The following is a 25,295-nucleotide window of genomic DNA, read 5'->3' as shown; positions in this document are numbered from 1 at the left end:
AATAATTAAAATCGTTATTCATCGACTACATATATTTTATCGTCCACATTTGAACTTAAAATGTCTATAAAAAAATATTGCTTGAATATTTTTAGAATTATTGATTTCAGTATGAAATATTTATGAGGAATCTTGTATTAACTTGTCAAGCCTTCTCAAAAAAAATTTAATTTTTAATTTTTAATAACAAATTGATTTTAAATTTTTGGCCAATTTTGTCAAATCTAAACTTCAAATAATTAGGTATACAATGAAATCACGCATACGTACCTATAATATTTTTGAATAACTATAATAATAACTTATTAGAAATCTTGTAATAAATTTTAAAACTTGATGACGAAGCTAAAATTTTGTTTATCGATATTTATAGAAAAAAAAAAACAAATAAATAAATCGAAAAAGTCAAATGTCTATAAATACTAAATAGCTTAAAAACAGTCAAAATATTTTGAAAATGTTAAGATTTATAAAAAAATCCATTTCAATAATTTGGTGAAAAGTATTTATACTGTTAATTGTTATTCAGTTTTGAGTTCCACTAAAATAACAAAATCGATTTTAAAAAATGTTTTAATGTTTTATTCAATTATTTCAAGAAATACTGGAAATATTTTACTTGTCTTAGTACCAATTAGATACAGTTTTCTACTAGAAACCACCTTCAAAGTTGAAAATCCAAACATTTTTTATACCGATTAGATAAAGACGTAAAGGGGTACGTCACACACAAAAAAAAACACATATCAGTGTAAAATAAATTCATCCATGGCGCCTCTCAGAACCTAAAATGTAATCATTGTTGTGTTACATATATAAGCACGTGAGCTTGTCAATTGATATATTATTTATCCTAGAAATTCAGAATTTTTTTAAGTTACGGGTTTTTTTTTTGTTTCTATGTATACCTTTTGACATTAAGCCTGGATTTTGACCAAATTTATGAACGTTCGCCGCGTTACTCAATGCAAATCTCGTACTGTCATCCTATATTATATAGAACAAAATTATTAACTCATTTACTTACGGTAATTTACTTCGTTGAACTTTTTTTTTTTACATAAAAATAATAATAGTGACGCTATATAAAAACAGAGCATACATACGTGCACGTCAGAGTTACAAGTACCCAGCTGTTTCAATGATATTATAATAACAATAAATATATAAGGTTACATTTTCTCTAAAATGTATATGATATTATAAAAAAAAATAGATATTATTTCGATGAATATATCGTAAAAAAATTAATTAATAATAACTACGAAACTATTCAATTATATGAAACATAAATGGAAATGTTTTCATCCGAGACCAAAAAACGTATCGACGTACCACATGACCGTTAATAACTATATGATATATAAATTGAAAACAAAATGGTTTTGTACTCTCGTGAGTCTCATCCTCTATAAATTCGGAGTTTTAGTCTGTGGCGTGCATGTGTGTGAGATACTTCGATAATCTACATGTGCATTCTGGTATGCCTCGTAATCGTATAAGATAATAATAATAACAAGTCGAAGCAGGGTATAATATGCTCGATCTTAGGTTAGTTATACCATCCATAATGTATTATAACGATGGTTTGGAAAATAACAAAATAAATTTATTGTCGGAAACGTGCAGGGTTGAAGAATATCTATAAATTGTTATTAGACTATTACACGTCATGATGTATACATAATATAATGTTTTAATGGATCGTTCATCATAAAGCATTATAGCTATAAATTTATGATTTTGCTAAAAAAATATATTTAAATTAAAATCTTTTTTCCTTTTTTTTTTTTTTTTTTAACAATTTATTATAACGTTATTAAAATGCCGATACAAACGTCCAAAGCAGTAAAGTATCATAATCGTTAAAAATAAGATTTAGGGAATAATATTTATTTAAATCACTGACATATAATAACAGGTAATATATGTATGCGTAGAATATATAAGTACCTATGCCGTATGCGTGCTAACAAAACAAAAGTGAATTTGGTAATAATAATTATAGTATTAATAATAATAATTACCTATAGATGGGGCTATTTCAAAGTAATTGTACGAAAAATCACATAGTTGCATGTGCGTTGGGTTTTCATGTAAAAATATTAGTTTTTTCATTATATTGCTTATTGATTTAAACTAAACGCATAATATTATTATATTGCATACAGATTTTTGAACTGAAAATTGGGTTGTTAAAAAACGGTTTGCCGATAATGTTTGATTAAATGCGGAAAAACTATTTTATTACATTGTTGGTATTGGGTTATAAAATCAATTTATGTAAGATTGTAAGACTAGTATAAAAAATTGATGACAGAAATTGAGACACAACGTGAAAGGTTCAAAATTCGATATTGTATCCAAGAAAAATGATGTAAATTATTGCAAAGGAAACCAGATCGGTGGCTGAAGGTTGTGTAGGTATATAAACTGCGAACACTATACTCGTGTACGGTGTACCTATTATAATTATCTGCTAAAGGAAATAATAATCAAATATATTGTATCCAGCGTGTAAGTAGTTGTGTATATTTAATAATATGACAACGATAAATTATAGCAATATATTATTTAGGTATTCGCTGGTGGATTATATCGTTTTTACGTACCTACCTACCACATATGTTTCACAAAATGCCATTATTTTGAATTAAGTATATGATGAAATAATTAATGGACGATTTAAAATAATAGCTCATTACATGGCTTTATTAAATAAAGCTTGAAAATCATATACAATTAATTAATTACTGCTTTTAATTAATAATTCATAATATTATTACCTAGGTTATTAGTATATGATTTACCGCCCATGCCCTATCTTATTACAATATTACCTAGTGCCTACATTGTTAAAAAGTGATGGCCAATACACAGAATATATGAAATTTCATATATTCTGTGGCCAATACCTGTGAATATGACAGGACCTCAAGTGTGTACTATCTCTTTATAACAATATTCTTATCTCTGTTGTTAAACTTGTTTCGCTAATAACGGGTATAGTAGGTATTATAGACTAAGTTAAATGCTAGCTTTTTCAACTACGTTGGCCCCCAGAATTGTCTCTGTACTACCAGTCCATTTTTCTATATGTCTATGACGGCGGAACCGCCTTAACGTCATTTGGTAAAAGTTCCCGACGATTAATGTCGTCGTTTCGAATCACCTATTTTCGGACATTGCACTTCAGCGACATTTTGGGAGATCAGACTGGTAAAAATGATTGTTCAGAGTACCATGGAAATATTGAACGTTTATTATTATTATTGTTATGAACGCCTGACGGATAAAAAATATTGACATATTATGTTATTTTACAAAACGAACGGGCATACCTAACCTACCCATAATATCTACATACATATTATATTATATATTGTACCAACGGTCATGACTCATGACGCAACGAACGAGTTTTATACAAATTGTGATTTATTGAGCGAAGGTAATAATCATATCATATTACATATGATACTCAAATATTGGAATACCGAATAACACTGCACCGCGAACGATTCGTATAATAATACTATGGGGGTATTATTATTTATTATTTGTATTGGACATATTACTTATAGAATGTTATAATACATTTATAATAATACGTGCATACGAACCGCAGTTTTTCCATTATGCATAACGGCCCTTCACGTCAGATAATATAGATTACTATTATGGCGTACGACAATTTTTATTCTGTTTGTCCGCTTCTACCTGCTAGGACGATTATCACTACTGTACTGTTGTTACTCCGTTTTTTCAGCGTGTGTTTATGTCGGCTGCGACCAGACTATCAGGGGTTATTGGCACATTTTGTATTGATATTAAAATAAGTACTAACTATTGTCATTTGCGATAAATATTGTTTTAGTATTTTTTTTTTACTGAGAAGAACTATCTTGTGATCAATTATTCGCGATCAGTTGTCGTGGGGTAATTTATTTACGATGAAATGATGAAACACCGTAGTCGGGTGAGACAGCCTACAATTAATGGTGAATATGGTACGGCTATAAATTTAGACTTGTGGCCGAATGATTGGCTTGTGTCTGCTGCATTTTCATTTGAGTTGGGTTTATTTTTAGAACTTCGGATGCATTGCTGTAATGCTGGTTATTATTGTTAAAACTTTTTAAGTATGGAAACTTATCGTCAATTTGTCACTACACCACTAACATCTGCCTCTATACTATGTTTAAAATTCAGTTTGAATCATAAAATTATTTTACCATTTCACTCGCATTGCTGTTCATAATAATATTTATTTTCGTTTGAACAACCTGTGCTCTGTGTCGTACATCAATAATATTAAATGCTGTTCATTAGAGAAAAAGTTGTTGAACAGTTGTTCTATACACATAGATGTATATTTAATGTCTAGTGAAATACTGTCGAAATAATATTGGTCGAATCGACAATTCTACCATTTATCGCTTAGTCATCTCTTGAGAGATCCAATTAGTAGCACCACACCCTTCCTGACCACACAATAGTAGTTGTCTGATTCCGTATAATATTATTATGTTCAGGTTATGTTTCCACATTGTTTGCGTATGATCAACAATTTGCGCGTCCGTCGTATATGTTTAGTACGGTCTATAGAAAGCTGAGATTTGTTCAGAACTCGTCAGACACTTATCGATATGAGCAGAATATTTTTGTTAACTACCTAATTTATTATACAGTTCAGTTTCCCAAAATAATATTACCTACATTTTATGTTAAGTCAAATATTTAATAATGAAGGTCTTATATTCTAACATATCATTTCAACAGTATTAACTGCAGTAGATAGGTAGTATATTGGATACATTTACTAAAAAAATGAATCAATTGTTTTGATGCTCATCGTTGTAAAGAATCGTTTTGTCATTAAGTGAATCACGGAACACATATTTTGGCTACCTTATAGTTATTCTATGCTTACTTAATGTAACCAATAATAAAAACAACACTCCCAAATTAAACCATTGTATTAGTTTAATCAAGCGAATTAATTTTCCGATTGCATATAATTGTTTATTTTATTCACAATCTTGATTTTAATTCATGCGTGGATATTCCGGCGATGGTAAACTCATGGAGTCCCCATCGGCATAACTAATAACGTCTTCCACATTGACAATTTCAATTTCTTCGCATAATGTAGTGGCAAGTAAGAAATATGTGGCTGCCGAAATTAAACAAATGGGAATAATATATATATATATTATAAAATAAAAGTTACAGTATAATCAAAAAAACATAAAAAACACATATATTAGTATTATAATAAACGAGAAAAGTACCTCTTTTACAGATGGTACAGAATCAACTTTCAGTTTTTGTGACTAAATCCACTTCTTCTGTATACTTACCTCTTAGGAAATCTATGTAACATAATTATTTTATGGATCTTAGGGACTTAGATATTAGGACAAAACCACTTGATAATGGTAATAATGATAATAGTTATAATGAAATAAAATACAATATTTATTAAGAAAACATAAAATGTAAAATAATACTAATGAATAATATTGTACTATGCAGGGTGATTCACAAAAAAAGTCAATTATTTAAAAATAATAATAATAATAATAAAAATCAATGTTGCTGTGAGCAATAATATTATAGTATTATAGCATTTATAATATAAAATTTAAAATGATAATCTCAATAATCTCTGCAGTGTAGTCAATTCTAGGGTAGCAAAAACATTTAAAACAACTCAGTAGAGCTTACACATTTCATTCAGGTAAACATAAAGTTGTCCCAGGAAAGTTTACCATCGGGATAGTTTACTAGTTTTAAAAATCGGGAGAGTTTACCACCGCCCAAATATTCATATTTTAAATCATTAAAAGTATCTTTTTTATTTTTACTTATTATGCATGGACTTTACTGGAACGACTTAAATCAACTTATTTACATAAAGTGAATAAATAAAGCGTATTTGAAATAAATAAATAAACAAATAAATAACCCATACAATATGAGGTCAGTTTATTTCAAAACGTATGTGCGCAAATAACTTAAGACTGTGCTACATACGTTAGATTTTTGAGTGAAATGTAATAATTTACTCGCCCGAAGCTCGCAAATAATTCGTTACAGTCGAATATACAGCATGCGTGTATATATCGAGTAGGTATATTATATTATTATTGTTGAAAAACACTACGTTTTGTGTTTACCAAAAAAATATTATTTGATAATACTCTGAACGGAATAAATAAGATCATTTTTTCTTTATCTATTTACTCGTATTATTTTTACACGGTACTGTGTACCTATACATCAGTTTTGTGTACACACGAGGGGAAAAAAGAAATAAAAACCCCATATAATAAACTGTGAAAAGAGGATATTGGTGTTCGGGTTATATCTTTTTAACTTATTGGTATCCATACATGCGTATGCGGAACAATCGGCTGTAAGATACACCTAACTAAGATATCATATTTTTAAAAATAAATAATGAAAACAATAATATTATTCATTTACACGGACGAAAACCCTTCCCCACGCCATCATTACATAATGTACTGCATTTGCGAAAATCTCTTTCATTATAATACCTAGCTATCATATACATCCGGTCAGATAATAAGTATCGGCTATAGACAATGTACCGAGATAAGACTACATTACGTGTATTCTTATAATAATAATAATAATGATTTAGTGCAAAGAAGAATATTTACAATAAATGATAACGCCCTACGTACATGGGCAAAGGGTACAATAGGAAATATTAAATAAATGTCTTATAACTAATTCTAAAATATAAAAATGATAATAATATGTAGAAAGTAGGAATATAAAAATTAAATACGTAATATTAAATTGATTTATACATGATAGTGTTTAGTATTAGTACAAAATATAAAAATTATGAGTTATTTCTTAGAACTTTTTGTCAACTTGCTTGGTGAATCAAATAAAGAAATGATTACACTTAAGTCTATTTCATATATTTTTTTTATTTTAATAGTAATTATATTATTATAATATTGTATAAGTGTAATAAATTTAAACAATACACGTATAACCATAATTACCGTAAAAACATAACTCAACGTTTGTGAGATTTTTTAAGACGTTCTGTTAATTAATTTGCATAATACGGAATTCAAGGTAATTCAGGTAGATTATTCCCACATAAAACAACAATTGTCTTTGTCCATATTCGTATGGATTTTTTTTTATTATTTATTTCATACAATTTTAAGTATTTATAATAGTGTAAGGAGATAATAACTTTTACTTAATGCATTTTTGTAGGATTCAATTTTTTTTTAGATATCAACCTTTATTATTCGTCTGATCTACTATAATAATTATCATAAATGGAATCAATATAAATTATTTAAAATAATTTACAGTTTTAGTAAAAGATAGTTGTGTGAAAGAGAACGGGCCGTTATCTGAGCCATAAATTTTTTATCAAATACTCTACTCATAAATATTTAAAATGCTAATTATTAATAAAAAAAAGTAAAAAAATAATCAATATTTTGCATTTAATATTTATACAATAATATTTTCTGAAACATAAAATCATGTTTCGAAATATGAAATTAAAATATGGTTTGCTTTTAAAAAGAATAAAAATATTTTAACTGGTATAAATCTTCAATATTTTTTTATGTTGACTAATAATAATAATTATCTGAACTAATGTTTCGGTTATACACTTATACACAACTGCAGCTGCATAATATGATGTAACCAGACTTAAGTACCTACATTAATCCGTTTAAAATATGTTTTGTGTTTCAGTAATTAAATAATATGTCAGTAAGTGATCTCTGTTTTCCCCAGGGTCGATAACACCATTTCTTTGTCATTTCTTCGTGAATTGCGCGTTTATAGGATCTGGGGGGAAAAAAAGTGGGGTCGAAAAATCAGAAAACAGTGGTTTTAGATTTATAATAATATTGTTGTACCGCGGCGGTACGATATAATATACGCACGCCGATTTGCACAGAGCTTATGAAAATAAAAATTAAACGGAGACAAACATTGTTGTCTTCTTTAACCGTCGATATTATATTATAACCCTCTTGTTACAACACCAGAGTGGTGGAGTGGTGAATCGCTCACGCTTCATAATAATAATATATAGACCGCGGTCGTTTGCGCATTACCGTCACCGCCGACCGCACACACTCGCGCACGTGGCATTATTTTTCACGTCCTGACTGGGGTGTTTATTTTATTTTATTATTTTTTTTTTTCAACGCCACCATCGCGCATCGGTTTGAATTATTTTTCTTTCTTTTTTTTTTTTTTTTTTATTTATTTATTTTTTATATACAGTCTCTCGCAGATTTTCGGGATTTTTTTTTTTTGTTTTGTTTTGTTTTTAATGTATTTTGTTTGTTTTTTTCACCGTTATGCTAGAGATTTACGGTATATAACTGCGTCGAATGGGAATATTATGCGCGCGCGAATGTCGTTGGTTGTCGTTCGTCGCCGAATTTACGTAAAACCGAGTGGGTACGATTCACGGAGACGATATTATAATATATACACTATATAATATATATAGGCATATATATACCAGGTATATATTATTATTATTACTTTTTTTTTTCACACACCGACCCTCTTCTCCGTCGTCACCGTCAGTCGTCGTGCCACAACTCTCACTGCTCTCCCCAATATCGCCACCGCCGGCACCTACACCGGAAACTTTACACTCCTTAATCGTTGCACCCCCGCCCTCGTGCCGTAGCAGCTTATATTTTTCAAGCAAACCGTTTACGCGGTCATATTAGGTACAATAATAGTGTTTAAGTGACGGGGTCGTCGCTCCAAGTTCAGCGAACGCGTATATTATTTGACAATAATCATAATTTTATTCGAGTAGTATATACGCTGCACCGGTGAACACGTTCAACGCCATGAAGTTGACACGTTCCTGTAATAGGAATAAATACGAATAATTCTTACAGTCTCTTTTCTATGCACACGTAAATTACCAAACGTCCCCGAAACAAGACGGAAGACGATCAGATCATTTATGTCGGTGATTTTGAGGGTGGTGGGATGTTTCCGTTGCTCAGTGTTGTTTTAGTTGTCCTTGTCCGTCCTTCACCATCGCAAGGAATATCGGCGTCACGTGTCCACCAAAATGCCCGACTACGTACTAAGGACCGCGTTACCCGCGTAATGAATTGTACCTATATTAACTGTTTATAAAAATATGATATATAGACATATTGTGGTATCTCTATATTATTATGCATTTACCATCCTATAACAGGGTGGTATACTCCGCCAAAAACTATTGTTGGTGCAGATTCGTGTTGCAATGTTAAAAATACAAAAGACTAAAAACAGAAAATCATAAAATACAAAAATCAAAGCCATTTTTATCCTTCGATTTATAATAAGACGTCGTACTTAATCGCATGAAATCGATTACGGTAGCACTTCGACAGCCATAACTATGAACCCCTGTAAAAGGAATACTATATGTGTTTGTCCTTGTCGAATATGAGTCAACGCGGGCAACTATAGGTGCTCTTGATATTGTGGTGTTGAACGACGTTCGTGAAGTTAGCCCACCTGAGTACTTAATTTTTAATCTATGCTATTATTTTGCAAGTTATTCGCAAGTATTCGCAAGTCTATTTTTAGATCTTGCAAGTCCAAACTTTCACCGTGAATCCAAAAAATGTAAAGATTGGCCAACTTCACGTAGCCCACCCATTTTGACCGAGAAATTCGCAGTCAGTATCAAACGAAAGCTAATAATTAGAAAGTATTTGAAAGCCCCTTTTTGAAATTTGCAAGTCCATCAGGCGGCTGCTATAAACTTTTCGACGTAAAAAAATATTTGCCACGAATCACGTACAACAAAATAATTGTAACATTTTTGGTGCGCGTATAGGTACCTAATATTATGTACAAATAAATTATCGACTTTTCGTTTCCCGCTGTATTGTTTTCTTGTAAAACACCGTGGTCTATAATTTTATTTGCCTATCGCACAAATAAACACCGTGCCATAATGTAATCACACCATCATTTAATGTAAGCCCAAAGCAAAGATGATTAAAAGTCAACCGGCTGAACCACACAACACCGTTGTGGTCACCGTTGAAAAATAAATATACGTTTGAGCCACTTTATGGTTGCATTGCGTTTTTTCGTTCAAAATTACGGTACCTACCTTTCTTCAAAATATGCACGAACGTGGGCTAGTGTGTGTGTGTGTATGTGTGTACCGATAACAATATTACGATAGGCCGATTGTACATTCAATTTGTTCGTATTTTAATTAATTCAAATTAGGTTTTTTTTCAGACTCAATATATATATATATATATTGCCATCGTCACGTCATTATTGTAATATTATATTGTATGCATCTTTTCGTGTAGTAAATAGATTTTAACTGTGCTTATATCGTTTTTACAAATGCGGCGTTATATTAAACCCACCCGAATAATTTTCGTGTAAAAAAAAAAGGGATCCAATAATAATTATATCCTTTGGAAATCGATGGTTGTATATATACGTGTTCTTTTTTTTCATCTAAATGAATTCGAGTGGCATATAAACATATTTTTTTTCAATAGGGTCATTTGCTTTTTAATTATCACGTTCATTAGTAAAATTACTTTTTGCAGAACAAATGGTGTTTTTAGTTTTATTTTTATTTTTTAATTAGAACCCAACGCTAATATCCTTGTACGCATTCATGTGGAACGATGGATTTTTCAGGCCTACTTATAATAATTTATTTGGATATAATATAATGTATTGTTCTTCGAGTGATTATTTTATTTTATTTTTTTGGGATCGGAAGTTTTATACTTTATGAAGGCGTCAGCGCTACACTGCCACGTTAATTAAAACAATAAAAAGTTTCCTCCAATATAACGGCAATATGAAGGTGCATAAAAATTAATAACGATGGCCGTTATTATGGAACGACTTTTGTGAATAGGTAAAAATTTAATAACACATTTTTTCACACATTGTGCGATATACAATCGTTTCATTACAAAACAAATTCACATTCTCACTATTTACGTACTGAATGGATGTTTTAAATACGATAGTTAATCGCATAAAACAATTAAAATAACAATTTTATTAATGATTGTCAACGTAAAGCTTTCACAATTCCTGTAATTACAGTTGTAATAATTAAACTGTTTTATTTTTTTATGGTTCTGTAACTTTTTGAACAAAAAACTTGACATTTTACAAAACTACATTTCTATAATAATATATAATATGTACAATATACGTAGCACATATTATACAAACGCTGTATACATGTATGTATCTACATCAAAGTTGAAAAAAACTATAATTTTAAAATAAAGTGTGTCAATTTTTTAAAATTTTTATATTTTTACTAACTTAATGTAAAATTATTGTATACTATTATAATGTCAACAGAGGATCATACTAATATCACGGACTGCATTATCGTCATCAGTATTAATCATATAGTTTTATTGGTGAAGTACTGAAGTACATTCAATTGGTTGGAAAAACTTCAAGATTGCATTTAAGTACAACAATACATTTTATTTTCACAAAAGTAAAATAAAAAAAAACTTTCTTGAATCTTGACATTGACAAATGTACAATAAAATTGTTCTTCTCGTGATATTCCACCGATTATTTACGGTCTACACTATTGGAATGAGTTTACGTGTTTTTTCAGTTTTTTGAAGTAATCGTTTTCATTTTTTTTAACATTGGGAGTGTAAATATCAGTGATTTTTAACATTAGTATTTTATATGAATAAAATTATAGTAGGACTGAATGTTTTCGGAAATATGTCGCTTGCAATTTTGGAAATTAAGGGATTATAATATTATAATCCAATTTTATAATAATGATAGACAAGTACGTTTAATGTTTCTGTTGAGTTTCAAATGTTTCAATTAAATTAATTTTTAACTATAGGCGTTCACGAATAATAATTATATTTTATACAAAATAATTAATATTGATTTCTTATAAAATATGATTGATTATTTATTAAAATAATAGCACGTAATACAATAAAATATTGTTAAAAAAAATTTATCTCGTGTTAATCGTATTTATTAAAAGTTTTATATCCGAGGATAAATGTTGAAAATACTTTCGATATAATATTGATGGTAAAAACTAATATTAATTAAAAAAGTACCTATAAATATAATATATGGATAGGTTTCCGTGATCAGAGGGGCCAGCAACTCTTCAATCGGTCGGTAGGTTATTTTGCAATATTTTGCTCTTATTAACTGTGTGCTAGTGTGTGTGTGTTTTAACGAATTTCATCCTAATGCTAAATATATTATTTTCGCAAACTTGATAATGGCTTGAGATCTATTTGTCTACACCGGGTTTAACGAGCTGAAAATGTATCGGCGCCCGCGATTGTTTTTCCTATTTCTGCGCGTTTATCCCATCTAGGTTAGTTTTTTTTTTTTTTTTGCTTAGTGCGCCTTTTAATAGAAAGCGTACATGTATATATCGGATATTATTTTCTGCTGTTGCTGGATTGCTAGTAGATTTTTTTTTTACTATATTTTGCCAAATCGACAAAAAATTTTATCTCGCGTAAAGCTAAAAAATAAAATAATAATAATAATAAATACGATATAATGGTAGTTATATATTATGTATTACAATAATGATATCATACTAGTATAATATAAACACAATCATCACAACAGTATTATATTCAATGTATTTAAATTTGTTTGATCGTATTACACGCAATCGTTATATTTTCAGATATTTGTAATAAATGGCAAAAATAAAATGCATTTGTAATGAATTATTGTAATAATGAATTGTTAGTATAGTAAGTTTATTGGAATTCGACATTTTTCAATCATACGTTAAAAATCGTGAACACGTTGTAGGGTGTTTATTTAATTGTATTACACTTTTATTATTATTTGTTTTACAGTATAAATTATAATAACAACAGTTTCACAGCCATTGTGCTTATATATTTATATTTATACTAGCTGAATACCCCGGATTCGCCCATGTACAATTTTTAATTTGCGGCAAATGATATATAGTATAATATACGCTTAATAGGTGTATCTCGGTTTGAGAGTATCTCAGTTTTAGTGTACCTGAGTTCACAGACAAATCGGCATCAGTGTACCTAGCTTTCTGAAATAATTCGACCTAGATTGGAAACCGCAAGTCGGGGATTGGATTTAGCACTTATTACCTATATTTTTAACTTGGTTCTAGTTACTCTTATTTACTCTCTTAACTTTTCTGACATCTATAAAAACAATCTCTGAGATTTTCGTCAAATTCAACTAAGTATTTTTTAAGTATATAAGCTACACATATACATTTGGTTTTAAGATATAGGTTCTTTATTCGATGACATAAACGCGACAATTCGATGTATGCTTATACCTGATCTGCTCGAGTAACCAATGGAAACAATTTATATACAAAAAAAAATAATACTAATATTTCTTCTATTACTATTATAATCTGCAACCAATGGCAACCATCAATAAACAAAAAAATTTCAATTTCCACCTTGAATCTCAAGATCCCTGTTTGACCACCTCTTTAAAATGCGAATATTGGAAAATACTTTCTTATTACACATCTTGTTAATAGGTTTTGTAGTTTTTGAGGTGTAGCGATGATCCAAAGATACTTAGTTAAATTACATTCAGTTAAAAATATAAAATACCAGTATTTATGACTTAGTATACACTATTAGAATAAATGCCATAGTTAGGAGTTTTGATTTATGATGTATTTACGTATTATTAAAGAGTTTAATATTTAAATGTATTGTTTAACGATTGACAGAAGTGATGTATAATAAAAGATAATAAAGATAACTAATAGATTAGGATCAACTGTCAAATATTTTAACAAAAATAACCAAATAATAAAGTGTTTTGGCAAAATTAAATTTGTTGTTTACTTTTTAACAAAGAACGTCTCCATCATTTGTTAAACGTTATTAAACCGTGAAGCTGTATCCCCTAGACCCCCATCCCCCCCCAAAAAAATAGTATAGGTTATATAATATATTATAGTTAAAACACTCAAAAATAAAAGTAAATTAATTAATAGTTTATTAAAAAATACCTAGTTAATATTGACTGGTTCATAGATTCGTGGTTATGAAATAATCCATAAGACAAATATTATGATGGTACCTATATCACGTATTTTGATAAAAATGCAGAACGATGAAGTGTCCCGTGCGTTTCCCTTAAAAATAATAGTAGGGATACTCTAAAATTCATGAACAATTAACAGGGGTACTCCGTCCTCCTGCGCCCACCAAGTCGAGCACTGTTTATAGGTATTAGTAGTATTACGGTAGGTAGAACTATTTTTTTTCCAAAAAAGTAATCGCATATGTGATCACGATTTATGGTAACACTAAATATCTCAGGTGCATGACCTTGTATTGAACTGGGGTTTTCGGGAGGTGATAGGGAGCACTTAAATACATATTTTCAGACCAGTTTCAAATTTTTAGCTCACTCGGTACGCGCATGCGCCATACAACTTACTTTTTTTTAAATGGCAACCCCAGTTTTTTTCTGCAGTTTCAGGTAGAGTATTTTTTTTAAAGCATTTTTTGTATCAACAGTTTTTTTCTATTTTCAAAACTGACCAAGTTAGAGTAAGTCAAAATTTAGATTTATGCATAATTCGTATTTAATGAAATTTTTATTTATAACCACTGGAAATAATAAAATAAGTGCCAAATAAATGTTTAATTTACTTTATCTGTTTACAAATAATAATTTAATAATACTGTTGGTCAATATGTAGAGTATGTGATAATATTTGTTTAGTAAACTCCTATAATACGATTACAATTTTAACTATTTTTGTAGTGGAATTTTGTTTTATTTTACAATAGCTCAAATAACGATAAGACAATCAGATAATGTAACTATTAAGGTATTTAGTTTGATGAAAAATATAATTTTACTTTTATTCTGTAACTAGACCTGTACTAAAGTGTGAGCGTTACCTGTGTATGTCTAGTTATTAAGTACTCTTATAAATTATACGTTTTTAAATATGAATAACGCTGAAAAAGTTGAGTTGGTTTTAATTTATGGTGAATGTCAGCGTAATGTACGCCTAGCCGCTGCGACATATGCCGAACGATACCCAGAAAGATACCATCCACCATTTAATTATGTTTTACGACTTTTACAAGGGTTAAATCAGGAAGGAAGATTTCCTGGCAGAGAAATGAACCAACAAAGGCGAAGAGCAAATATGTTTGATGACGATACAGAATTACAGGTACTAGCATACATAAGAACTAATCCACGTTCGTCAATTAGGCATGTTGCTCGCGAAATTGGAGTTTCATATGGTTATGTCCAAAAAATTCTAAAAAAACACAAAATGCACCCATATAAAATAGATTTTGTCCAACATTTGCGCGCAGGAGATTCTATTCGTAGATTGGAATTTATAGCTTGGTTCAATATTAAATTATATGATAATCCTATGATTGTTAATCATATTCTTTGGAGTGATGAGTCAAAATTCACTAACAATGGCATTATGAATAAACAAAACCATCGATACTGGGATGACACAAACCCACACTGGTCACGTGAAACTAATTTTCAAACGGTCTGGGGAATTAATGTATGGTGTGGGTTAGTTGGTGGAAAGCTAATAGTACCGTTCTTTTATGATGGTACACTTAATGGCAGACGATACCTTAATTTTTTAACCAATGAACTACCAAGACTGTTGGATGATGTTTCATTAGACACACGAGAACGTATGTTTTTCCAGCAAGATGGAGCACTAGCCCACAATGCAATTATTGTTAGACGACATTTAGATCAAATATTTCCGAATCGCTGGATTGGTACTTTTGGCGTCATTCCTTGGCCTGCACGATCCCCAGATTTAACGCCATTGGATTTCTTTTTATGGGGTTATTTGAAGACTGGTTTATGCAGATCCACCTGTCAATCTTCAGGACTTAAAAAATAAAATACAAGCAGCATGTGATATTTTAAGTGAAGAACAAATCAAGGCGGCAACTTCGACTGAATTTTTGAGGCGACTTGAATCATGTTTAGAACATAATGGCGAAAATTTTGAACAATTCATAAGATAAATGTATTTAATACAATTTATTTTTTATTTAATATTAATATTAGGTACTATTAAATTGTAATCGTATTATAAGAGTTTACTAAACATATCGTAAAAATAAATTATTATTTGTAAACAGATAAAGTAAATTAAACATTTATTTGGCACTTATTTTATTATTTCCAGTGGTTATAAATAAAAATTTCATTAAATACGAATTATGCATAAATCTAAATTTTGACTTACTCTAACTTGGTCAGTTTTGAAAATAGAAAAAAACTGTTGATACAAAAAATGCTTAAAAAAAAATACTCTACCTGAAACTGCAGAAAAAAACTGGGGTTGCCATTTAAAAAAAAGTAAGTTGTATGGCGCATGCGCGTACCGAGTGAGCTAAAAATTTGAAACTGGTCTGAAAATATGTATTTAAGTGCTCCCTATCACCTCCCGAAAACCCCAGTTCAATACAAGGTCATGCACCTGAGATATTTAGTGTTACCATAAATCGTGATCACACTGTATATATAGATTTATAATATTATACATGAGAATGAATGTAGCGAATGTTGACTTATGATTCAACAAATATTCGATGTTTAATTTATTTCACGGAACCAATTCTTCACTTAAAGTTTTAATTAAATATTTAATTTAACGCTAAAACCGTTTACTCCTTTTAAAACAATACATAATTATTTCACTAAAATGTTACAGTAACAATGTTATGAAGTTTTCTTTGTATTTATTCACGTCTCATTTTTCCTCTTGGTGAAAATATATAAAAATTATATATTACGTGTTTTAACATAATAAACCTTTAGGAAGGTTTTTACAAATTTTATTAATCAATATAGGTAGCTGTTATTTATATGAACGCATTTTTAGTGTTTCATATAGTTTGGATGAATAAAAATTGACGTATTCAGTATTCACAAAAACATTTTTAAATAAGCGACATATTACGTTTTTTTTTAGAAAATCTACAGTTAATGTCACATCCTTATTGTTTTATTTCATTATAACTGTCAATGGTATGAATTATGTTAGTAATTTATCAGTCAATCATTAATAGGTACATTTTGAGTGTACATAAACAAGTTCGGTGAATTATAAATTGCATATAATGGTATTTTCACATATTATTTGTGTTGCCATAATGCCTATTTTATTTTGTTATATTACCATATTAATTGTTCACTTACAAAATACTTGAATACTTTTTCATGATAATAACAATTTCAAAGACAGACTACAAATGTATTATATTTGTCTATGATTCGTAATATTATGTTTTGATTATATCTATAGTGTTAAACTTAATCTCACAATATCACAATACTATGATTTCTACAACCACATCCCGGTCAGCGTGTTTCCGACCACAATGCGATTGAATAGGATTGTGGTGAAACATTACAATAGTGTTAAAATGGTTACTTACCTCTCTATCTAGCTCTCTCTCTCTCTCTTTTCTGACTCTTCTAACTCTGATATTTCCACGATTCTGCAAAGTCAATCTATAATTGATTTATAAAATCTACTTATTAATTACTTATTAGGTACCTACAACATGATATAGTAAAATGTGCCGGTATTTAATTTATACACAATGTGTACAATCGTTTTTTTGTGATTTGATTTTGGTACCATTAAAAGAACAAAAAAAAATGTTTAGTTTTATTCTTTTTTTTTTTAACAAATTACATTTTAAGGCACACCACTCTTGGGGTATCGTATCACATACCTTGAGAAAACCTACATACATGCTGAGCATCTCTCTAAATCTTTTTCTTTTCATGACATACAGCCAATTGTTTTTCAACTGAAAATAGTTAATATTTCTTTCGAATAGATAACCTCTTACCATATCGCTTTCCGCTATAAACACCTCTTCTTCCAATATTGATATTAATATCAAAAAACTCCTTAAAAAAATCTGTGGCCATGACTTCAATAACGTCATTGTAAAGAACTTATACCTAATAAAATCATTATTCTTGTATCATTCATTCTGAGTAGATACTTGAAAACACCATGTAGTTATTTTAATCTTAAAATCCAACAAACCATCACATAATCCTGTTTCGTTTAGACACTTTTAGACCTATAAGCTTTTTTTCAACCTTTTCTAAAATGTTTGAGAAAATACTCTTAACATAATCATCCACCCCCTCGTTTGCATTAATCATATAAAACACTCGAACATACATCAAGTACATAATATCTAGTTTATTGAAAAAAAAAACAATGCTCTACACCAGTTTTTCGACACCGTCACACAAGCATTTGATCTGGTCTTGACAGGCTAAACTTAAAAGTTTTACCTGGTCTTTATTTTTCTTAGTTAAATTCTATCCATCAGACCGCTACTTTACCTTCCGTTTAAAAACCACATACTAAACTATAATATCTTAAACTCAATATGTATATAATTAAAGATGACATTCCTCAATGAAGTAACATTAAAATACTAATAATTTTCAGACGTTTTTATTAATTTAGTTGTGACTCTCCTTGGTAGGTATTCCACCAAAAAAATTCTTCATAATGACCTAAAAATTCATGAATTAGTTAAATGAATTAGTTAAATCATATTATTCTTAATTCCATACGAATTTAAATTATCCCAAATCCCAAATCTCAAAAAAATTATCCCCCATTTCACTCGCTGAATAATTCCTTATATTATAATTATAATATAATTAAGTTCCTGATCGTGTAGTTAAACATTTTTATTTTGCCATTTTACATCATTATGGTATCAAATTCACTTATTAAAAATTGTAATACAAATTATAAATACATCAAATGAATAAAAAAAAAAAATTTTAATGAACTAAATAAATAAATTATTTTTAAGTGAGATATAAATATCAACAAACATGTTATATGGTGTGGCCAGTACCTTAAAAATATTAAGTTCAAATTGCGAGTTCACAAACACACAAATTAATTTTATACCAAATCCACTCAATACCATACTAATGTTATACAACGCGTGTTCTAACACAGCGTTTGGAAGCTAAAAGTTCAAACCTTGGATATTCCGTTTATTCTCGGGTCATTCCGTTTAACGATGCACTGAGTTGAAATAATTTTATTATAAATACGTTTTCCGCAACATAGAATTTGCACTCGCGAGCGATGGCATTTGCATCGGTTTGAAGAGTCGAATCAACTATACATAAATCAATTACATAAATTGGATAAATTGTATTGTGTGTTTATTACATAATATTATTATCGAGACGTTTGTCAGAATTGAAATATTTTTTTTCGAACAAATCGCATTTTAGACCCTATGCACGCGCTGGTCAGCAGTTCAGTTTGAGATTCTTATGTTATAATAATAACTAATAAGTCATAAAATAGCTAGCGCACGCGCATCACACACGGAACGCAGAAACTCAAGTAAAAACAAACATTATATTATAATAATTTTCGTAAAACCTTTCCTGCAGCTACCACCTACCACCTCACCTGCACAACCACTAAACACGCAAACACGAAATTCTAAGGGTATAACATAATATATGTGTATGTATCATAGATCTTAAAATAATATGCTAATATGTATGGGTTTAGTTTATTAATCAATGTATACACGGCGCGTTTAAATTGTTATTAATTTTTTTTCGATCTCACAGTGATATATTTTGTTTTTTTTTTTTTTTTTTAATAACGCCGATACCATCGTAATCCCATGGTTATATAGGTTATTCATAAGTATACTATAACGTATCTCATGTAAAATAACTGTCATACACTTCGTTAGATGTTACCTTATGTTTTATAAAGTTATCTTATTTACAAATTCCTGTAATTTGAGGGCGAATAACATTTTTTGATTTTCAGTTAATTTTCAGTAAACGAATGGAATTAGGTATTCACAATACACATCACAACCTTACTTAAAGGAAATAGATACATCGTTGGAATTTTATTTTAAATAATAACACTGTATAAATGTTGTCTAGATTTAATAAAAAAATAAAATAAAACAAATGTGTAAAAGTACATTATAAAATAGGTATACAGTCTTCTGTGGTTTGTATTTTTCTTTCAGTTTCAATTATTATTGTCTGTAAATTTGATTTCGTAGATTAATCAATCCCGATAAAACTAACCGGTTTTGATTTGAAAGTTTATAGTTTTTTTTTATTTCTTGCGAATTTTTGCTCTACAGCATGTCAGCACAGGTGACAAGTCTTCATATTAAACGACCTTTACCGATGGACAAACCGGAAGACTACCGCTAAAAAAGTTACATTTCGAAGAAAACCAAAAAATAAATGAATAGGATTTGCATTGTCTTCGCTCTCAGATGTACTGACTTTAAGATCCGGGGCAGTTTGTATTTATTTTATTAAAGGATACACAGTTACAGTAACAATATGTAACCATCTCGCGCTTCTGCAATCAAACTACCTATATTATAATATATTTAGGTTACAGGGACGATCTGGCCAATGTGGGAGGCTGAACATTTAATAATAATACTTACTATTAGTTATTATACTTATTAGGAGGTTCCTACTATTAGTTTTTATCATATAATAGCGGACAGCGTGTTATCTTTCAGTACGCTTCTATTTCATAACACGACCGGTCTATGACAATACCACATAATACGAACTAACTAACTTGTATATTGTATAGGTACCTACATAACACTCATCGCAGAGTCATCGTTACTTAATTGCGTGCATGGAAACCGGTAGTGGATATCATCTGGTGGTGATATCACACCTCAGGCCACCGCAAATACGATTTTTTGTAGAATAATAATAAAAAATAATGATCCGATAAGCGTCTTATGTTTTTTTTTAAACAGCTGAACACTGCATTGAAATATTATTATAATAACTGCCATTCATTGTATAAACAAAGTAACTACTAACTAGAGATTTCGTATATCGATGTGGTCAGGAAGTTTTGTTGGACTACCTATTATAATTATGATTTAATGGCACAACGACGGACGCAGGAGGCCCTTAAGTTAGGAGAGCATTTTTCCCAAGTAATCGTATTCACGCCTTTGACAGGGGCGTTCAGATTCTTCAATGTACAAAGTGTTTACTTGTACATATATCTTTGTTAGTTAATGATTTTCTTCTAGAAATTCTAGAGAAATTTAAAACAAACACGTCATCGAAATACTTTTATTTTTACATTTCATAAAATCTATATTATACAGGGTGATTTTTTAAATATGCTCACTCTCATATTTTCCTCTAATAAATAATAATACATTTATTCAAATTCTGATTTTTAGAATTTTAAGTATACCTAAAAACCATATTTTTAAAAATAATGTTATTATAATTAATGTAATAATTATTTTTTTATACTTGGATCGTGTTTACAAATTATGTATATTGATAAATCAATAGTAATTATAAACATTATCAAGTCATCTAAGCCTCATATCTACCTAACCTAACTATAGACATAGGTATTATTCTTAGTACACAAACTTATATAACTAAAGAACTATACTCGTTCAAATTTAGGTTTAGAAACATCAAAATTCTCAAAAAAATATCTGCTCAATAATTAAAATTGAAGAGGAGGATTCCTATTTGAAAAACTGAAGTTTGTATTGTCATAAACGCATTCAGCTTATCGTTTAATAACATCTTAGAATAATAATATAATACGATATTTATGCGCGAAATTTCGATAAATTGCAGTCACTGTATTATACATGCCGTTAAGGGGGGGGGGGGGGTGTTCCGAAACCCACAGGCCGTTCCCGCCACACACGTATTTGTGTACTTCACAACATGTTTTGGGTCAAGGAAACTTTGAGGTGAGCACCCTCCAAATGTATTTATAATAATTATTATGTGATGCGATAAACTCATTATCCGGCCGTAGGCCGTGAGCTTCCTCGAAGTCACGTAGTAACCACGAGGCTTATTCTGTGATGCAAACCGATATAACTTACGGTCCTACACAAAAACGGTCGGTCGGTGCAACCGTGGCCAAAATTGTATTTTTTTTGGACAAGCGTTGAGTTTAGAAAAAAATTGTATTCGGAGTCCAAGATTTTTTATTACAGTAGATAGGTACTAACATATAATAGGTGTACATGACCCATAATATATTTATGTCGTTGCAGTACACAAATACTAATATTTTCATTACAAATACCTATAATATGCACTCAAAATATAATATCATCATATTGTTTTTACAAAATAGATGATGTAATACGCTAGTACTAAAATCCTTTTAGCTTTCTATCGATGATGAAAAATACATTTTTAAGATGTTACTTTGAGTGTTACATTCCATCTGCCTTAATTTAGCTTAATTATATTTCCTTAGGAATGCTTTGAGAATGTTTACTAACAAATTTGGTTGAATAATGGAAGCTCTACATGTGTGATGAAATTGGTACCTACGGAAAGCGTCATTTTGACTCTATTTGAAAATTATACGTCTAAGCCACACTATCGCTATAGGTTAGCTTAGACATCTTGGGCTATAAATGCATGACGTTCATACGAGGTACTAGTTGTGTATAAAATCAAAGGGAATATATTTGGTTTTCGTTCATACTTAATGTCCAATAATACTGAAATATTTAGGGCTTAAGTCGATAAAATATTCATAGAATAATAGACCCATGTTAAATTAATAATTTTAAATTAAATTATTTATTAATTTAAAAAAAATGGTTTTAGTTGAACACGTGAAGATTTTTTAGGTACCTATAGAAATTATTTATCTATTATTGCATTGTCATTTATTAATTTAAGTATATTTTTTTATGTACCTATAATTACAAAAAAAAAATTAAGAAAAATGATAATATATTCATAGATAGATCTAAAATTATTATACCGTACAAAAATATAAATTATTTGAATGTAAATTGTAAATTTAAAAATGTTTAATTTTAAATAAATGTATTGTAAAGTGTGTCAATATACATTACTATACTGTCAATTATATCCTTCTTCAACCATATACACGATACTTATATCTTTTTACTATTTCCTATTCATAGTATATTTTACAATACTGGTGTGAACATGATTACACTTAATAGTCAAGACAAACAAATAGTATTGCGAATTCTTAAAAAAAAATGTGTTAATACTGATAATAACTTATATGTTCTTGTGCCTATATTATAATAAATAGACAGCAAATTTTAACTACAAAGTACAAAACGAAAATAATATAATAATATTACGGACGTGATTATATTTTGACAAATTGTGTATGTAAAACTACTGAGTCAAAGTAAGATGGTTATACCACTTATAACTAACTCCGTGAATAGTGAACATAATAACATATCAATAATATTTTACCAAGCACTATAACCAAATCTAAATGATATTTTGTAATAAGTATATGATAAAATAGATTTTTACATAAAATTGCGATAAGATAAAACATGTTCATGACTCTTGATTTACGATGAATGAAGTCTTGTATATCGCGGACATATGCGGACATCGTAATATGCTGCCATCCGTGACGATGTTACCCACTCATTCGCTGACTGCGGGACTTATAGGACGTTATTACGACAAACACAGAAGATAAAATTTATTAATTGGATACTATTGGCTACGAGCTTGTCGCATGTCTTACCTAACGAATAGCGCTGTGGAATTACATTTTTAATTACATAGGTAGGTACATATTATTACAGTATAAGCATCTAATACCTTGGCATTATCTCATTATGACGTCAATAAAGTATAACAATAATATCCCCTACGTTCTACGATGCCAGTTGTAACGGGATAAACCGTCACTGTATTAAAATGGTCCTCTTCAGGACCACCAAACACAACAGTATGGCAACATAATGCGACACAAGTAATAGACGCGACATATTAGAATAAGTAGTTTACCAACAGGAAAATTTCACGGAAATAACAAGCAAGAACCACATCAACAAAGCGAACACCAACGGGTCGAGGTGTGGTTATTGCTTATCAAAGCAACCATCCTCGACCAATCACAGGACAACAAAGGGAAACAAATAGTATATATACCGGGACAGTTCACCGGTCAAATCATTCCACCACACCAGTCTTCAACATATCTTCTACAAGTCAACAAGCACTATAGAAGACCCGAAGACCTGAAGACCCGAAGACTATCAACGCAGCAGCAACACCGACCTGAACGACACCGGCGAAGCTGATCCGACCTAACCAGTCCACGACGACGCACCCTGAACGCACCGATCTAACGTGATCGCCCGATACCGCCGAGACTCAACAGTACCCGGCATACCTGGCTAATAAGCGCCACTTCACGGACCGACGACGCCAAGCCTACCGTGTACATCCAGCGATCGACGACAACGGATAGCCGCCACACCGGGACCTGATTGACCCACCGACGGCAGCGTATAATATAATTATACTCCGGCGATCCATTACTGACAGTCCACCCGTTCAATCGAGTCCAGTCACACCGTTGGACGAATACCAAGACACGCCGGGAACCGACTTCGCGACGTAACTTGGCCAATCGACTATTCAGCAAGCCGACAAGTAGTACCACGTTTCCCCCTACGGCGAGCTATTTCGAGTTTCGCCGCGAGGAAGAACCGAACCCACACGACTTGCTCGAGTCCGTGCACGGACGGTTTCTACTCTCCCCTATTATTGTATTACTTCTACGAAACGTATAGGCAAGTCCCGACTATTGTTTTGCTCGCGCCTCTTCAGGCCCGAACCCGCCCGCCGCGGCCGCTTCCTTAAGCCTGCCGCGCGGCCCGGGATAACTTGCCCCGATCATTATAAACATTACTTATTGGTTATATAATAAACGAATCATAACAATACACAACGCATTGGTATTTACGACACGGGACGTCACGAACAGACGCTCCGTATCACAGTTGCCGGGATTTCGTTTCTATTATTTTTGTTTTCGGCGGATTTCTCTATGGCAACAAGCCCACGGCCGAGGCACTCATGCGAATTTTACACGTCGACATCATAATATATTATATTATTTTCACATTTATAGTATGTTTATGTTGTAGTTGTACTCGGACACTGTGCCGCAGCGATAGAAGTCGTGTTGACGTCATAGATATGTGTATCTAGCATGTAGTCTGTTCGATTGGATTCGTACGGTGTATAGATTGCGTGCAAATAATATATAGGTAGGTAATAAATATATAGTACTATTATAAACTGCCAGAAATCGA

General features: G+C 30.5%; 1 protein-coding gene and 1 pseudogene across 1 annotated transcript in view; both read left to right on the top strand.

Annotated features, from left to right (window-relative positions):
* LOC132949232 (nephrin-like) overlaps positions 1-25,295 on the top strand; it is a 354,694-nt gene that overhangs the window by 187,296 nt on the left and 142,103 nt on the right. The gene's annotated exons all lie outside the window — the stretch shown is intronic.
* Positions 14,891-16,121, top strand: LOC132949235 (uncharacterized; annotated as a pseudogene).

The sequence above is a fragment of the Metopolophium dirhodum genome, chromosome 7 (genome assembly GCF_019925205.1).
Source record: "Metopolophium dirhodum isolate CAU chromosome 7, ASM1992520v1, whole genome shotgun sequence".
Classification (NCBI taxonomy): Eukaryota; Metazoa; Arthropoda; class Insecta; order Hemiptera; family Aphididae; genus Metopolophium; species Metopolophium dirhodum.
The sequence above is the reverse complement of the archived record's forward strand: the minus strand, read 5'-3'. Positions and strand labels throughout refer to the sequence as shown.